At 37.9% G+C, this 17,300-nt stretch overlaps 1 pseudogene; it reads right to left on the reverse strand.

Annotated features, from left to right (window-relative positions):
- Positions 1 to 573: 573 nt before the first annotated feature.
- On the reverse strand, positions 574 to 669 carry LOC126028993 (uncharacterized; annotated as a pseudogene).
- Between the last annotated feature and the right edge of the window lie 16,631 nt (positions 670 to 17,300).

Raw genomic sequence — 17,300 nt, forward strand, 5'->3', positions numbered from 1 at the left:
TACAGCAAGGATTTTTGTATTGCTTCGGGATTTCTGAGCTATACCTGGTAGTGCTTAGATTATCTTTTTTTTGTCTTTGTTCTCTGCGATCACTCCTGGTGGTCTTCAGGAAGTCACATGCAGTGCTGCCAAATTGAACCTGGATGCCCACTTACAAAGTGAACACATTAACCCTTAGACTAGCTTTCTGGCCCCAAATTTATGTTTAAAGTAGTGTCATGATGTAGTCAAAGACTTACTGCTAACCTCAATTGTATTTGTTTTTTGATGACTGTGATAATATTGATTTACAGGATTTTACAGGATTGATTTATGGTTTAAGAGCACAATATCACTTTTTTTTTTGTTTCTTTTCTTTTTTTTTTTTTTTTTTTTTTTTTGGTTTTTGGTTTTTGGGTCACACCCGGCGGTGCTCAGGGGTTACTCCTGGCTGTTTGCTCAGAAATCGCTCCGGCCAGGCACGGGGGGACCATATGGGACACCGGATTCGAGCCAACCACCTTTGTTCCTGGATCGGCTGCTTGCAAGGCAAACACCGCTGTGCTATCTCTCCGGGCCCTTCTTTTCTTTTTTTTAAATATGGAACGCTTCACGAATTTGTGTGTCATCCTTGCCCAGGGGCCATGCTAATCATTCCAATTTTAGTATATGTGCTGCCGAAGCGAGCACAATATCACATTTCTTTAAAATGTATATCACTAAAGTATGACCAGATTCAATTCTTAGCATCCACAAGGTCAGTGAGCACCTTTGAATGTGCCTCTGAAGGACCCTAGCATTGCAGGGTGACTCAATTATTCCCTGCTACCACAGAACACAAACAAAATTGCATCCTCAGATCCTTACGATGAACAGCTAGCTGGTCCTGTTGGCCAGAAATCACTGGGTGGAAATCCCAGACCTCAGGGCACTGCCTGAGAGAACCAAAAATAAATAAAATGAAATAATTTATCATTTCTTACTGTTAATACAACTGTCTTCATTTTTAGCCATTGGTGATTGGTTAAGAGTCTAAAGTGGAACCATTGATTGGACACCTTTCTCATTAACCAATTATTGCATCCTGAATTTCTTTGTCTTGGAAAGGAGGTTCTGATGAGACTCAGAATACTTTCAGATCTTATCCTTTGGTGTAAGGATCTATTATGCCTACCATGATTCATTATATATAAATATTATTTTTGAGTTTTTAATTATAACTATTTATAAAGATTGATATTTTTTGACTTTTATTCACAGGGTCCTTCAAAAACAAGAGAGTAAATTTTTAACCTTTGTAGTAGAACAAAATCTATTTTCCCTTGCAATTACTATCTGATTCCATTGGACCCTGCATTGCATTGAAGGATATTAATAATCTCTTAATTAATTTTTATTATTTTTTTCTGTACCAGGGATTAAATAAAACCAGGGTCTCACACATGCAAAGCAGTGGTCCAATCTCTCTGTTTTGTTTTTTTGAACATGTATGGGGTGAGATTTTGTTTTTAATTAATCATTCAACTGTGCAAAAAAAGAAACATGAAAAAATAAAATGAAAGAATGATGCATCTGGAAGAAATTAAATGAATGAATCATCACTTTTTCATCAAGCTTTAGTTTTCTTATTTTGTTGCCTAAAGTATCACATCACTTAGAAATCAAGAATAAAAGAAATAGGGAGATACCAATTTGCGAGTGGTTTAGACCTTTTTAAAGATTCAAATTATTCCTTATGCCAATACATGGAAAAGAAAGGAAACTGACGAAGTAAAACATAATTTGTTGAAACAAGATGAGGGCAATGACACAGACTGCAGTATTCAATCTTAATGATGATGGTGAAATTAATCTGGAAATGAGTAAGATATGAGTTTTTAGTGACAATATTTTTTTTTGTTTGTTTTTTGGGCCACACCCGGCGATGCTCAGGGGTTACTCCTGGCTGTCTGCTCAGAAATAGCTCCTGGCAGGCATGGGGGACCGTATGGGACACCAGGATTCAAACCAACCACCTTTGGTCCTGGATCAGCTGCTTGCAAGGAAAACGCCACTGTGCTATCTCTCCGGGCCTAGTGACAATATTCTAAATAGGATATTTCCCTTAAACTCAAGAATAAGTGAATGAACCATGACTTTCTATGCTTAAATAGAAAATATGGCTTCATCCTGGAGGTTAGTCATTCAACAGGAAGGATTTAATCAGACAATATTTTGCAATAGAAACACCACTCCTTTGTGCTAAAAGAGTGAGAGTATCCTTTCATTGTTTCTAAATGTATTTAATACAGCTTGTAAGTGAATGAATGCTGAAGGTAGGTGTGATTGTAAAAATAATTAAAAGAAAATAATTGATATAGAAATCAAAACAGGTGGACTACATAGTTTTCAAAAATCTAAACCCAAAATGTATAGAAGAAAGCAAGTGGAATGCTCTCATAAAAGAATCGTGAGCTGTTAAAAATTAGTAAGATATTACAATATTTGTAACCTCTTCTGAGAAGCTCAGTTCCAGACCAATTTTTTTTTCCATTCCCACACTCACAGCTCTGGACAAAAGAATTATTGCTCAAAACACAAAGTTTAATTTTATGTGGGGCCGGAGTGATAAAACAGAGGTAGAGCGTTTGCCTTGCATTCTGACAACACAGGAGGGACCCCAGTTCAATTCCCCGACATCTCATATGGTCCCCCCGAACTAGCCAGGAACGATTTCTGAGCACCACCGGTGTGACCTTCCCCCCCCCCACCCCCCGCAAATTATTTTATGTTTGTAGCTTCCCCACCTTCTCCACTCTCAGAACCAGAGTACACAAACCTTCAACTTAGGGGGCTGCTTTCTTGTTTTACTGTTTACCTGCCTATAAGATTTCTTCATGAAAGTGCCTCAATAATGGATCCATTGAACAACCTATATGGGCCTGCTGTGATATTTGTCTTTCTAGATATTTGCCTTTTTCAGCTACTAATCAGGATCAGGTCTTTCACCCTCTTTCTCAAATATTCATTACTATTATGAACTCACATATGTGAGTTTACACCACACAAACTCATGCATGCAGGATGGAAGAACGCTCAGGTATTTGAAGATATTGCAGGTCCACATAGTCAGGCCTTTACTAAAGAAATTTAGGCTGGAGAACCTAGAATTCTCTGCCCACTGAAAAGGAGTGCAGGGTGAGCGGTCTGGAATTTGTGCAGGTAAACAGCTCCCCAAAAGGGTGACCAAGCTGCTCATCTGTAAACTGATTGCACATCAGTCTCCCTGCTACAGAAGCCCAGAGGCGCTGCCAGGCGCAGGGAAACGTCTACCCTGCCAGGCCCACTGGGCAGGGAAGCGGGAAACTTAAAACCACATTCCAGCGGCTTGGCATCAGGGCGTTCAGCAGCCAGGCACAGCCAGTGTGTGGTCCGCGTGGCCGTGGAGGCGTAAGAGGAGGGCCGGCAGAGTTCTTGGACTCCAGGGCCTGCCCAAAAGCGACCATTTTGACTGTTCGGACTTCAGCCTGGCTACCTAGAAGTGTGCTGCGGGACGTCGGACCCTCCCTGTGGAGCAGTGGCTTGAGGAGTCCCTTTGGCACTCCCAAAGCTTGGGTTGGAGACTACTCCTATGCCTTTGTGTGCTGACCGCAGGCCAGAGGGAAACCACCCAAATTACCCACAAAGCCATCCTAGTTCTGGCTTGGCATCACCAATCAGCAATTTTGGGGTGTTGCTTTCATCTTGCAATTAGGAAGGCATGTTTGTGTCCAGTTATGCATGTATCTGTAAGCACATTTTTAAAAGAGGGAATTCTCACTTTTCTTCTTTGCGAATGGATGGGGGAGGGGGTGGGGAACGCCTGTTAGAACTTGAAGGGATTTGTTTTTACATAAGATACATTCAGAAATGAGAAATGGCTGAAATCATCTGGCTGCCACTTTGTAGGAACATTTAGAGTGGATTCACTTTTAAATTTCAGTTCAATTGAAATCCAGGATGGTTAAATTAACCAAAATCTAAATTTAAAAAAAATTCCTCAATTCTTCCAGGCCTACTTCACATCATCAAACCAGACCCCGCTGGAGGCCCCATTAAAATGGCAGCTCCCACTGAGAGAGGGACAAAAGCCCTTCTCTGAATGGGGATGCTGAAACAGTGATGGACTCTCAGAACTCCTTTTTTTTTTTTAATCCATTAAAAAAAAAGTTACCTCTGCATTGACTGTGAGAGAGTATTTATTTAGCTTTGGCCGCTGTGGGAACAGAGGCCTTCTCCCTTATAAGGACACCCAGACCTTCTTGGGAGAGGAGTAAAAATATGAACTCCATAATATGGCTGACCAAATAACTTCTCACAACTGAATTCATGAATATTTCAGACTTAAACGGCTTAATTTTGGTGTGGTCTGGGACAAATTAATATGACTCAATCCCACTTCACACAGGAAGTTAGGAAGTTCTCTTGAAGTGGGTGGGGTGAGTTTAGTCACTTCCCTCAGAATCCTAACAGTCATCTCTAATATATTTATGTGACCGCCCCTCTTCCCCCAGCAGGGAAAAAATATTTTAAAAATAAATAGAGAATCATAGAACTAGAGATAAAGCCCCCCAACTTAACTGTGTAAACATGTTCAGTGTGGTTTGTGTAGAACATTCTGTCCATGTAAAGGGTAGCTGAGTTTTTATACAACAGAATAATAGTCCTTTCAGGTTAGTCTACTATCTTTGTTTTTTGGGAATTAGTATATTGATCAATGTTCCAAGTGTTTCTGGAAGCCCCCCGCCCAGATCATTTAGTCTAGTCACATAGGCTATATCATTCTATTCTTCTAGAAAACCAACAACTCTTTCATCTTAACATTTTATCAAATACTTCTGTTCCGTCACAGTTTAATCTCCAAGTGAGTGAGAGCAATTTATTATACCTTAAAATGAACTTTAAATGTCATCTTTTCCAGGATTACATATCCTTTACATTTGCAAAGTGGGAATAAAAGTAATTACTAACAACATATGGGAGTAGATTCTCAAATAAGAAACTCCTATAAATATTAGATACATTGTGGTAATCTCATGGACCCCCACTTATAGATCATTCTTTACTCTCTTTAAATTACCTAAGGAGTAGTGGCACTTTAAGGGAGTAGTAACAAAGATTAATAATAAAAAGCATTTGTGTTTGGTTTTGAAATGCAACATTATCAGCTGACTCTGTAGATATAGGCAGTTAATTATATTAGATTTAGTGTTAATAATCAGTTATCCCTGATCATCTGGTAATTAAAAGATTTTCAAAGAAACAAGATGGTTACTCAGTATGTAGGAATGGAATGATTTTTTGAGATAGTTTAGACAATATAACTATATGAGAGTAATGAGACTTCAAGACAGAATTGTATGAACCAAATTTTTGTTCTGTGGGAATGAGTGAGCATGTAATCTGGGCTTATTCGCACTCTAGTTTAGGCTTTTAGAACACATGTGTATTTCCAAATGTATAACTAATTATACTTTATATCAGAGTAGTATTTGAAAAAAATCATTAGGAAATATTTATAATTTGATATCACGTGATAAGAAAAACTGAAAATCCTTATTAATAAAAGCTACAATATTGTTTTCCTTTTTATTTAAGAAACAAAACTGTAGAGGTAGAAGGAACATTTTTAGAATGTGTTTCCAATAGTTTTCTCCTTTGTAAGGGACTCCTAATTAAAATTTTAAAAGTTTGCATGGAATTTTAATATGTGACATAATATTAGGGTAGCTTATATTTTAGGGAACATTTTAAGGCTCCAGGAGCTCATTTTGAAATGATTGTGTTAAACATGAATTTTAAACTTTCTGTAAAAGAAGCTCTATAAATGGAGAATGCAAAAGAACTGTAACAAACATAGAAGTCCTTAAAAGTTCAGGGAAGCAGATCAGGATGATTGTGTTATGAGAGCACCTACTTGCTATCAATTGGAGGATGATGGTTTAACACAAGTGGCCAAAGGTTACGTAGCTACTTTGTGACACTGAGAACAAAAAATTCCTTTTTTTTTTGTTCTGCTTGCAAGACCAATGTATGATGCTGTCTCCAAAGTCTTGGAATGCCCTTTGAAATCCAAGTTGTATGGACACTCCAATCATTTTTAATGATCTAAAGCTTTTAGACTTTAGTGAGATTTTTTATAGTAAAAAAACAACTTTCTATTTGTTATGTACTGCTTCAAAATTGATCCAGACTCTCGGGGGTATTCTAATGTTGATAATAATAATTTCTTAGATTCATTCAGCCTGATAGGCATGTTTTAAATACAGGCAATTGCATTCTGGAGCTGGACATAAGACATGACATCTCTGACCAGTAAATCCCTTGAATGAGTGCATTTTCCCCCTCTGTGCATGTCTCCTTCTAGTCCATTGTCTATCTTCTTTTCATGCCTGTCAGGCGGTGGCCATGACTGTGCACTTATAAAGGTCAGTGACCCAGCAGAGAGGGCAGGCCCTTCAGAAGGCTTGTTGATGAAGCATTTCAATGCACACTGAATTTGTTCGCTCTTTGGCTTACTCCCAGGGGCAAGCTGCAATTGTTTCCTGTGTGGCATGGCACCCACCCGGAACTCTCATGGTATGGGCTATCCAACAGGGAATCTCTAAAAGTATATTCCTACACAATAAATACCCTACACTTCTTGTGCTCACTAAAATTTTCCATCTGGCTCTTTTCCTCTTAATTTGTGCAGTATACCCTATAAAGTTCACTAAAGAAGTTTCTTAAAGAAGTTTATTTACGACGTTTCTCTTACTCTCAGAAATGGTCAATTATGAGGATGGTTTAAAAAGACTATTTGCAAAACGGGGGAGACCATATAGCATAGCTACTAAGGATGAAGAGATTTTATAAAAAGTTGAGTTCTAAGTTTCTCTCTATTTTCAGTTTGAAATTCTCAAACTCTGTACAAATTAATTTTTATTAGCATTCAATGTAGCTTTGAAGTAGAAACCCAGTCCTGTGAAATGTAAGGCTTATGACCAAATTTCAAAATACTGCCCACCTTTGCCATTAGCAGCAAAGAAAGCAGTTTTTACTTAAATGACACAACAATGCAAAATTCCTTCTGTTTGTATTGATTTTGGCCTTGGTTATGTCTTTTATCTGATGACCCTTTTTATGAATATAAATGATAAATTCTGAGCAAATTTTTAAAAGACAACTATTTCAGTGTACTGAAGGGAAAAATTTGAATTAATTATACTAATGGCAGAAACCAGATAGAAACTGAAGAGAATTCGATTAGAATAGGAAGCACATTCCTGAAGATCAATATGCTTAAACATTTTAGAGGATTCTGTAAGGCAATTTGTATAAATAAGATTGTTAAATTTAAGTAGAAACCACAATATTAATGGTCTAAGAATAATGCAAGATGATGTTTAGGAGAATCTTCTACATTGTATGATTGTAACTCAATCATAAACAACTTTGTGAAAAAAATTGTATTATGAACAACCTTGTAACCATTCATGATGTTTAAAAAAAATAGGAAATAATAAAAAAAATTGGAAAGAGGGATCTCAAAAGGAGAAGTACTCCAAATTTGCTTCTATCATCTTCTCAAATTCTTAGCTAGCTGCTAAACTATGTACATATGTACATAAAGGGGAGAGTTCAAGGATTTCAGTGGAAAACTACAAATGTCAAATGAAAAGAACAGAACAGAGATGTCCAGCTACTGTCTAGTACACAGGGGCACATTTTCATGTTTGAGTCCTGCTCCCCCCCAAGTGTGAAACACTTGATACTTTTTCAAGATTTCTACTTTAGTACTTAAAAATGCATACCCTTAGATGTAGAGACTAGGTATTAGTTTTAAAGATTTCCCTAAGGACTATTGACAATACTTAACATAGGACCTCATGAAACTCTTAAAAAGAATAATAACTCCTCTACAAGTTTAGGTAATTGTCCAGTAATTTAACTACCACATAAAACAAAAATTCAAGGTTCTTTTTTTTTTTTGAGAAAAAAACCCCAACAAAACTTGGTGCATAATGTGCTCCCACTACAATGTCTTATGCATATATGACTAGAATATATGAAAAATCAGGAAACAATGATGCAGATGACTCAAATGTTACAACTTTAATGCAGCCTAGAATTTTCTTTAAAAATAAATAATTGGATAATATGATCCAATAATAGGATCATATAGGTAGGATATTAGACCAAAACAGAAAGAAAAAAATAAAACTAATAAGCAAAGGAAATTCTAGCACAATATTTTTTTCCTTTGGGCCAAACCATTCAGTGCTCAGGATATATTCCTAGATCTTCACTCAGGAACAATTTCTATAATATTGAGGTACCATATGGGATGCCAGTGATATAACCTGGTTGAGATGCCTGGAAGCAAACTTTCTACCCACTGTCTTATCTCTATGGTCTCAATAGCACAACATTTAAAATAAAATTTAACAAAGAGAATAAGAGCAATATAAAATAAATTATTTTTAGTCATCAATAAAAACTAAAAATTTGAATCACAGAGAAAAAAAGAATATAAAATTCTGAGTACAGGGGCTGGAGAGATAGAATGGAGGTAAGGCATTTGCCTTGCAAGCAGAAGAACGGTGATTCGAATCCCAGTATCCCATATGGTCCCCTGAGCCTGCCAGGAGCGATTTTTGAGTGCAGAGCCAGGAGTAACCCTGAGCATGGCCAGGTTTGATGAAACAAAAAACAAAAAACAAAACAAAACAAAACAAAACAAAATTCTGTGTACAGTAGAAATTATCAAACATTGTGCATTGGGTTTCTTAGAAGAAGGGAGAAAAAAATGAAAGAAAAAATAAGCTGCCAAAAAATTGAAATTTCCCAAATTTGAAGGAAATATTGAGGTACAAATCCAAGCAACTCAACAAATCTCAAACAAAATAAATATAAAGAAAGCCATATCTAAACACAGATTAGTCATATTTCTGAAAATCACTGACATGAGAAAGTTTTGAAAAGCTGTCGGAAGGAAAAGATATTGCATAAATAGACATTAATAAGGATAATTCTCAATTTTCAACAGAAATGGTAGAGAGCTAACCAAGGAACTAAGTTAAAGTGTTTAACAATAATGGGGCTGGAGTGGTGGCACAACCCCTAAGGAGTCTGCCTTGTACGCACTAGCCTAGTTAGCCTAGGACGGATCGCGGTTCGATCCCCCAGCGTCCCATATGGTCCCCCAAGCCAGGAGCAATTTCTGAGTGCATAGCCAGGAGTAACCCCTGAGCGTCACCGGGTGTGGTCCCACCCCAAAAAAGTGTCGAACAATAAATTCAATTATTTAGAATTCCATATTCAGCAAAAAAGACCTTCACAGATAAAGGTAAAGTCTGATATGTTAAAGATATACAAAGGAGAGCCGGAGAGATAACATGAAGGTAAGGCGTTTGTTTGCCTTGCATGCAGAAGGATGGAGGTTCAAATCCCAGCATCCCATATGGCTTCCCCCCCCCCCCCCGAGCCTGTCAGGAGCGATTTCTGAGCGTAGAGCCAGGAGAAACCCCCGAGTGCTGCTGGGAGTGACCCAAAACAAAAAACAAAAACAACAACAAAAAAAAAATACAAAGGAAACTTTTTACACAAAGGAAATGAAAGCAACTACAAATTCAGATCAAAGGATGGAAGAAAGAATACTGATAATGGTTTTCTTTAAAGTATTGAGAGAAAAAGAGAGGATAAAAGGAAGAAAACAAGTAGGCAACTAAATATAAGCAATGGGCCAAAGATCTTAATAGATCATTCACCAAAGGAGAAGATGAAATATAAGTATATGAAAAGATTCCCAATGTCAGATGTCTTCAGGGAAGAGCTAATTAAAACAACTTGCTACATCTTTGCATTTTTTAGAAGAGCTAAAACCCAGAACACTTAAATGCATATTGTTAAATGAAAAGTCAGTCAGAAGGACTGGAGAGATAGCACAGTGGTAGGGTGTTTGCCTTGCACGCAGCCAACTCAGGATGGACAGTGGTTAGATTCCTGGCATCCTATATGGTCCCCCAAGCCTGCCAGGAGTGATTTCTGAGCGCATAGCCAGCAGTAACCCCTGAGCACCGCTGGGTGTGATCCAAAAACAAAAACAAAAAAGAAAAAGAAAAAAAAAAAACAAAAAATAAAAAGAAAAATCAGTCTGAAAATGGCTACATACTGTATCAATCTATCTATATTATATTCTGAAAAAAGGCAAAATTATCCAAAAAATGAAAAGATTGTTTGCCCAGTGTCAGGGACAGGAGACTAATTAGAGGCACTCAGAGGACTAGTAGGCAGTGAAAATAGTCTGTAAAACCATAACAAAAAGCATACCTTGTCCAAACTTATTTTCAAAAGTGAACCTTAAAGTAAATTACAGATGTATTTAATAAGTATTGATGTAAGTCCATCACTGTGGTGGGGTATGATGATATTAGGGGTGACTGCATGTGGAAATCTTTTCATTTTATTCTCAGCCTAAAATTGTTCTTATAAAGGAAAGTAATAAAAAGCCTAGAAATAAACCAGCCTCATATTTGCCACTTTTTCTTCTCCATGAGATAAATAAATTCACCACATATTTATAGAATGCGATGAAAAGTGCCTTAAAATTGTAAATCTGAAGCATTTCTGTAGTATTATTCATCATTTCTATTCACTTGTATTGTGACAGAAGAAATTAAATATAATAACTGGTATAGTTTTCTGGTGGCTTTGAATGATCAATTGAGAAGTATTATCAAAACTAGTGGCTGTTTGACCTACTAGTTTTCCTTATAAAAAACTGTACCTAAAAACATTCCTATTAAGGCGTGAAGAGATACAGCCAAAGCTGGAGATAGAGCACAGGGATTAAGATTCTTCCCTTGAATGTAGTCAACCATAGTTAGATAGCTGGAGCCACATCTGGTCCCCTGAGCACTTCTAGGAGTGATTGCTGAGCACTACCCTGAGAGTTACCCTCAAACTGAAAAAAAAAAAAATCAGGTGATGAGCTTTATAGCATGATTTGGAACAAGAACAAAATTTAGAAAGTTCACATGAGTATTGACAGGGAAATGGTTAACAAATTATTGCACATTTATGTTAATAAACACTATGCAACTGTTACAAGAGAGCATATGATTTTTTTCTAGGAATTTTGTGTGAAAGGAGCAGGTGACAGAACAGCATTTACAATATAATCCCAGTTTTGTAGAAAGAACTCCTTCTCTTCTCTGTCTTCTCTCTTTCCTTTGTCTTTATAAACTGGGTTAAAAAAATGCCCTGCACACCAAAGTACTATCAACAATTATCCCTTGGTAAGTGAGAGGTGTAAATGTCAATCATGTTTACTTTCTTTATGCCTGCCTCTTTGTTTGATCTCTCTTCATTAAATGTATGATAGGCTTGCAATTTTAAAAAGAAAGACAAAAGGGGAAAAAGTGAATGAAGGAAGGAGGGAAGAAAAAGAAAGGGATGAAGGGTAGAAAAGCAACAGTGATCTGCAGAAAGGACTAAGAATCATTGTTGTTCAGACCGGTCAACACTTGGAGGTCCCATCTAGAGTATGTCTTTATCTCAGATAGGGATAGATATGATATTCAAAGGCAATGTTTAGTTGGTTTTATATTATCTTTTCTTGTTTTTGAGTTACACTCAGCATAGGGCTTAATCTTGACTTTGTCTTTGCATCACTTCGGGCAGTGTTTAGGGAAACATACATGGAGCTGAATATCAAACAGGGTCAGCTGCAAGAACCTTACATGCTGTACTACTTCTTCAGCCCCAACATTCCAGACCAGGGGTGGCGAACAGGCGGCTCTCGAGCCGCATGCGGCTCCCGGCCAAATTGAATGCAGCTCTTTGCCTCTTATTATTTTGTATACTGTGGCTCTTTGCCAAGTTTGGATTTTGTTCTGCTGCTTCTGAGGAGGGACCTCTTAGGAGAGATCTCCCCAGGCTGCGTCATCTGGGCTCCCATCACTCGGAAACAACTGCACGGGCCAGCGAGAGGGGGACCCGTGTGTCACATGTTGAGTCACATCTGGCCTTGAGTTCTTAGTGTGGAGGACGCAGCATACCCTCACCATCACTGCAGGATTTTTACCCTCACTCATACTGGCAAAATGCAATGTGTGTTTAATAGATTATTGTTAAAATTAGGTGCTTTTGTGTGAGTGTTTGTCTGTTTTGGCAGGTCACTGCGTGGTGTGGCTCTCTGACTCTCACAGTTTAAAATTTTGGCTCTTTGTGTCGAACTTGTTGGCCACCCCTGTTCCAGACAATTGGGAATATTTCTTATTTCTTTAGTTAAAGTAATAGATTCAACGTCTATCTTTAAAAAACAATTCATGTATAATGAAATGTCAAGTATTGCTTCCTTATATATGAATAACTTCATTTTTGGTGTAGAAACAAAGAGATTTATCTTCATCATGCAATCTTAACAGTTAATGAAGTGGAGACTTCAATGTGGAACCTCACCCCTGCCTTCAGGTCTTTGTTTTCTGTCATAGCCTCTATCACATTAAAACTTGAAGAACTCAAAGAACATGGTGTAAAGATCCTCTCCCCCCCCATTATCCCAAATTAGAGAATGCTTTCAAAAGCTGAATTGTCATAAGGAAAAGGAGCAATTGTTATGAAATCATATGAAATAAAAACTGAGCATTTTCAGTTTCTCAAATAGCCTAGACTAGAGAATAATACCAAATAAAATCCACAGAAAGCCTAAAATAACAGGAACATATGGTAACATGGGATAGGTAACATTTACCTATCTAATAAATATGGAGTCAATATAGAGAGTAGATCCTGGGGTAGGGGCTTGGCAATGTCACTCTCTCTACTCAGGTAGTAAATTGCAAATGCTGAAGGTTGCTGTTGATATTTGTTTTTTGTTAAAATTTCTTTTGGCTTTGCAAGGTTTCACACAGATAATAAAAGCAAAGGGGGTATAACTTAAATCTCTGAACAGTAGGGAGTAATCCTATACTACATAGCCAAAGCATAGCAGATCAATAGAAATGAAAATGTAACCCTGTTTCACACCAGTTGTGTGCAGAAAGGCAAAATAATTGATGTTATTGAGTCTGAGTGTATTCTCATTTGAAAACAGTTTCAATCATTATGGGAATGATGATAATAATAACCTCTCCTGTGCACATTTCATAAGGATGATTAGAATTGATTAAAATGCCCTATTAATAGTTGCTAGTCAATCTGGCTTATAGTTAACCATGCCACAAAAGCATGCTAAGGGAGTGGAGTGAAAATCAGAATCCATATTTCTTTACTTCTATCAGATCTCTTTACATGAAAATAGTTTTTTTTTGTTAGAGTTTCATTACTGTGATAGATTTTGTGAAGTTATTAATTTTCCTGCTCATCCTGCTTTCGCCATTGAGGCCCACCTTGTTGCTCATGAGTCATATATTAATATACTATATGTCTACATATGTGCATCTTACAGGATGTGGTCATTTGTTCTGTACATGATGGGCAGCTTGTTCTTTTATCCTCAATTGGAAAAGTTCACAGTAAAGAAAATGGAAATTAATTACGCCAGGAGGAATTTAGACTTGATGGAATAACTTCCTGACTGATGATTTCTTTTCTTGCATCCTTTAAAAATAGGATAATTCTCTCATTTGTCAGTTTTTAAATGATAGAAAGTTAGAATAGAGACTTTGTCAGCTCACTTAATATTAGTGCTACTTTTGGGCTAGAATGATAGTGCAGCAGTAGGGCGTTCACCTTGTAGGAGGCTGACCTAGGACGGACTGCGGTTTGATCCCCTTGGAGTCCCATATAGTCCCCCAAGCCAGGAGCAATTTCTGAGCACATAGTCAGGATTAATCCCTGAGCATCACCAGGTGTGACCCAAAAACCAAATATATATATATATATTATAATAAATAAATATATATTATATATAAAATATATACACTGTATATATGTGTATAAATATTAGTGCTACTTTTATCTAAGGGTTGCACTATTGCTCTTGTCCTTTGGTTATCCTTTCGTGGTCCTGATGTTCATGCACCAAGTGGCAGTGCTTACACACTTGGCTGCAAGGCTCAGGGAATGGATAGCAAGTGAGACATCTTTACCTGCAGGGCTAACACAGATTGGCCTATGGTGACGCTCCTTTTGTTGTGCTGTGTAGGCTTTTTCTACACAGGTTTGACACTCACAAGATGTCATTGTGCTGTTTGTACACACCCTTACCAGGGGTCACACTTCTTGTTACAATATACTCCCACATCTTTTCAGTTGCTGTTATTATCAGAGTTCACATATTTTAGTTGTGCTTGCACATACTTGACTGCATGGGACAGAGATTACATGCTAATTTTTTTGGGGGGGGGTGTTTTTTGGGCACACCCGGCAGTGCTCAGGGGTTACTCCTGGCTGTCTGCTCAGAAATAGCTCCTGGCAGGCACGGGGGACCATATGGGACACCGGGATTCCAACCAACAACCTTTGGTCCTGGATCGGCTGCTTGCAAGGCAAACGCCGCTGTGCTATCTCTCCGGGCCCACATGCTAATTTTTAACATCAGGAGTCTCAGGACTGTGCTTAGCACATGTAAAGGGAACTCAGGGATAAATTTAGGTATTCATGCTTACAAGGGCTACATTTCTCTGAGGAACACATTTAATGTATATGTATGAATTAAAAGCAAATTAGGAAGAATATCTATGTCTCAATGATATAATAATGATTATAATATAATAATATGATAATAATTATCATGCAAAATAATAAGAAAAGCTTTCTTTTATACTTTTTTTTTTTTTTTTGGTTTTTGGGCCACACCCGTTGACGCTCAGGGGTTACTCCTGGCTATGCGCTCAGAAGTTGCTCCTGGCTTGGGGGACCATATGGGACGCCGGGGGATCGAACCGTGGTCCGTCCAGGCTAGCGCAGGCAAGGCAGGCACCTTATCTCTAGCGCCACCGCCCGGCCCTCTTTTATACTTTTGTCTCTTAAACCCCCTTTAAAATCATATAAGACTGAAAAAATAAACTAAAATATAATTTTTAAGAAATATACTGAGGGTAGAAGAGATAGCAGGTAGAGCACTTGCCTTACATCTGGCTAACTCAGGTTCCATCCTTGGCATTCCATATGGTCCCCTGAGCCTGCCAGGAGTATTCTGAGTACAGAGCCTGGAGTAACCCTTGAGCCCAGCTGGGTAGGACCCCAAAACAAAACCAAAAAGACTTGATTAAAAAATATACTGAAATTTAGGTGGGATAAACATTTGTATATAAAATGTATACAAATATACATATTACTACTACATAAAAACATTCACTACATATTTCCATCACATTATTATAAAGTTGAGTCCAACCTAAAAAGGCAGAGAAAACTGAAATCAAATCCTTCGGTTTGAGTACTCAGTGTTTTTTTTTTTTTTTACTCCAAAGTGCTGGCAGATGAGACTGAATATGAAGCAACACCGACATCTAGTGGATTCTATGTGTCAGTGTCACTGTTATGTATAAATCTCTATTTCTAGCGTGCTACAAATGGGAATGGCCAGGACTTGAGCATTTCTTCTTCTTTTATATTTTAATTTTTTTTTAATTATGAGAACAAAGATGCAAAGAAAGAGGACAAGGTAAAGATACAGTGGAAAGACAATCACCCATAAACAGAATTCTCAGTAGTCTCATTGCTGATATCTTAACTTTGAACTTTCAGCCAAAGAACATTAAGAAAAATAAAACAGAACCCATGTAACAATTACTTTGTCCCTCAAGTCCTCAAATTGTAATACATCACAGAGACTAGCACACATCACAAAAAAAAGAACAATGAGTGCTGGCAAGGCTGTGGGGAGAAAGGAACTCTCATTCACTGCTGGTGGGAATGTCGACTAGTGCAGCTCTTATGGTAAACAATATGGAGATTCCTCAAAAAAATGGAAATTGAGTTCCCATACGATCCAGCTATACCACTTCTAGGGATAGCCCTAGGAACACAAAAACACAATACAAAAATGCCTTCCTCACACTTATATTCATTGCCTACAGTAGTCAGAATCTGGAAACAACCATGATGCCCTTCAACAGATGTATGGCTAAAGAAACTGTGGTACATATACACAATGGAGCTGTCAGAAATAATGAAGTCGGAGCCCGGAGAGCTAGCACAGCGGCATTTGCCTTGCAAGCAGCTGATCCAGGACCAAAGGTGGTCGGTTCGAATTCCGGTGTCCCATATGGTCCCCTGTGCCTGCCAGGAGCTATTTCTGAGCAGAGAACCAGAGCCAGAGCAATGCCCTGAGCAATGCCGGGTGTGGCCCAAAAACCAAAAAAAAAAAAAAAAGAAATAATGAAGTCATGAAATTTTACTATACATGGTTGGATATGGAAACTATTATGCTGAGTGAAATAAGTCAGAGGGAGAGAGATAGACCTAAAATAGTGTCCCCCATCTATGGGATTTAAGAAAAATAAAAGGCATTGTAATAATATCCAGGGACAATAGAGATGAGGGCTAGAAGAACCGACCCATGATATGAAGCTTACCATAAAGAGTGAATTCAGGGGCCAGAGTGGTGGCGCAAGCAGTAGGGTATTTGCCTTGCACGTGCTAACCTAGGCCGGACTGTGGTTCGATCTCTTGGAGTCCCATATGGTCCCCCAAGCCAGGACTGATTTCTGAGCACTTAGCCAGGAGTAACCCTTGAGTGTCATTAGGTGTGGCCCAAACACTAAAAACAAACAAACAAACAAACAAACAAAAAACCACCCAAAAACAGTAAAAAAGAAAAAAAGTAGTAGTTCATTTAGAGAAATAACTACTCTGGTAACTATCATGACAATGTTAATGAGTGAGAGAAATAGAATGTCTTGAATATAGGCAAGGGGTAGGGGATGAGGGAGGTGGTAGCATTGGTGATTGGAATGTTGCACTGGTGAAGGGAGTGTTCTTTATATGACTGAAACCCAACTACAATCCATAAGTTAGAGGGAGAGAGATAGACACAGAATATGGTCACTCATCTGTGGGATTTAAAAAAATATATATTATTGTAATAATTTACAGAAACAATAGAGATGAGGGTTCATAATATGAAACTCTCTACAAAGAGTGGTGAGTACAGTTAGAGAAATACTACACTAACAACTATGAGGAGGATGTTAATGAGTGAGAGAAGTAGAATGCCTCTCTTGAATACAGGTGGGGGTGGGAGTATGGGGACATTGCTGATGGAAATGTTGCACTGGTGAAGGGGGTTGTTCTTTTTTTTTTTTTATAAATGAAACCCAACTACAAACATATTTGCAAGCATGGTGCTTAAATAAAGATGTTATTTTTTA

The sequence above is a fragment of the Suncus etruscus genome, chromosome 1, assembly GCF_024139225.1.
Source record: "Suncus etruscus isolate mSunEtr1 chromosome 1, mSunEtr1.pri.cur, whole genome shotgun sequence".
Taxonomy (NCBI): Eukaryota; Metazoa; Chordata; class Mammalia; order Eulipotyphla; family Soricidae; genus Suncus; species Suncus etruscus.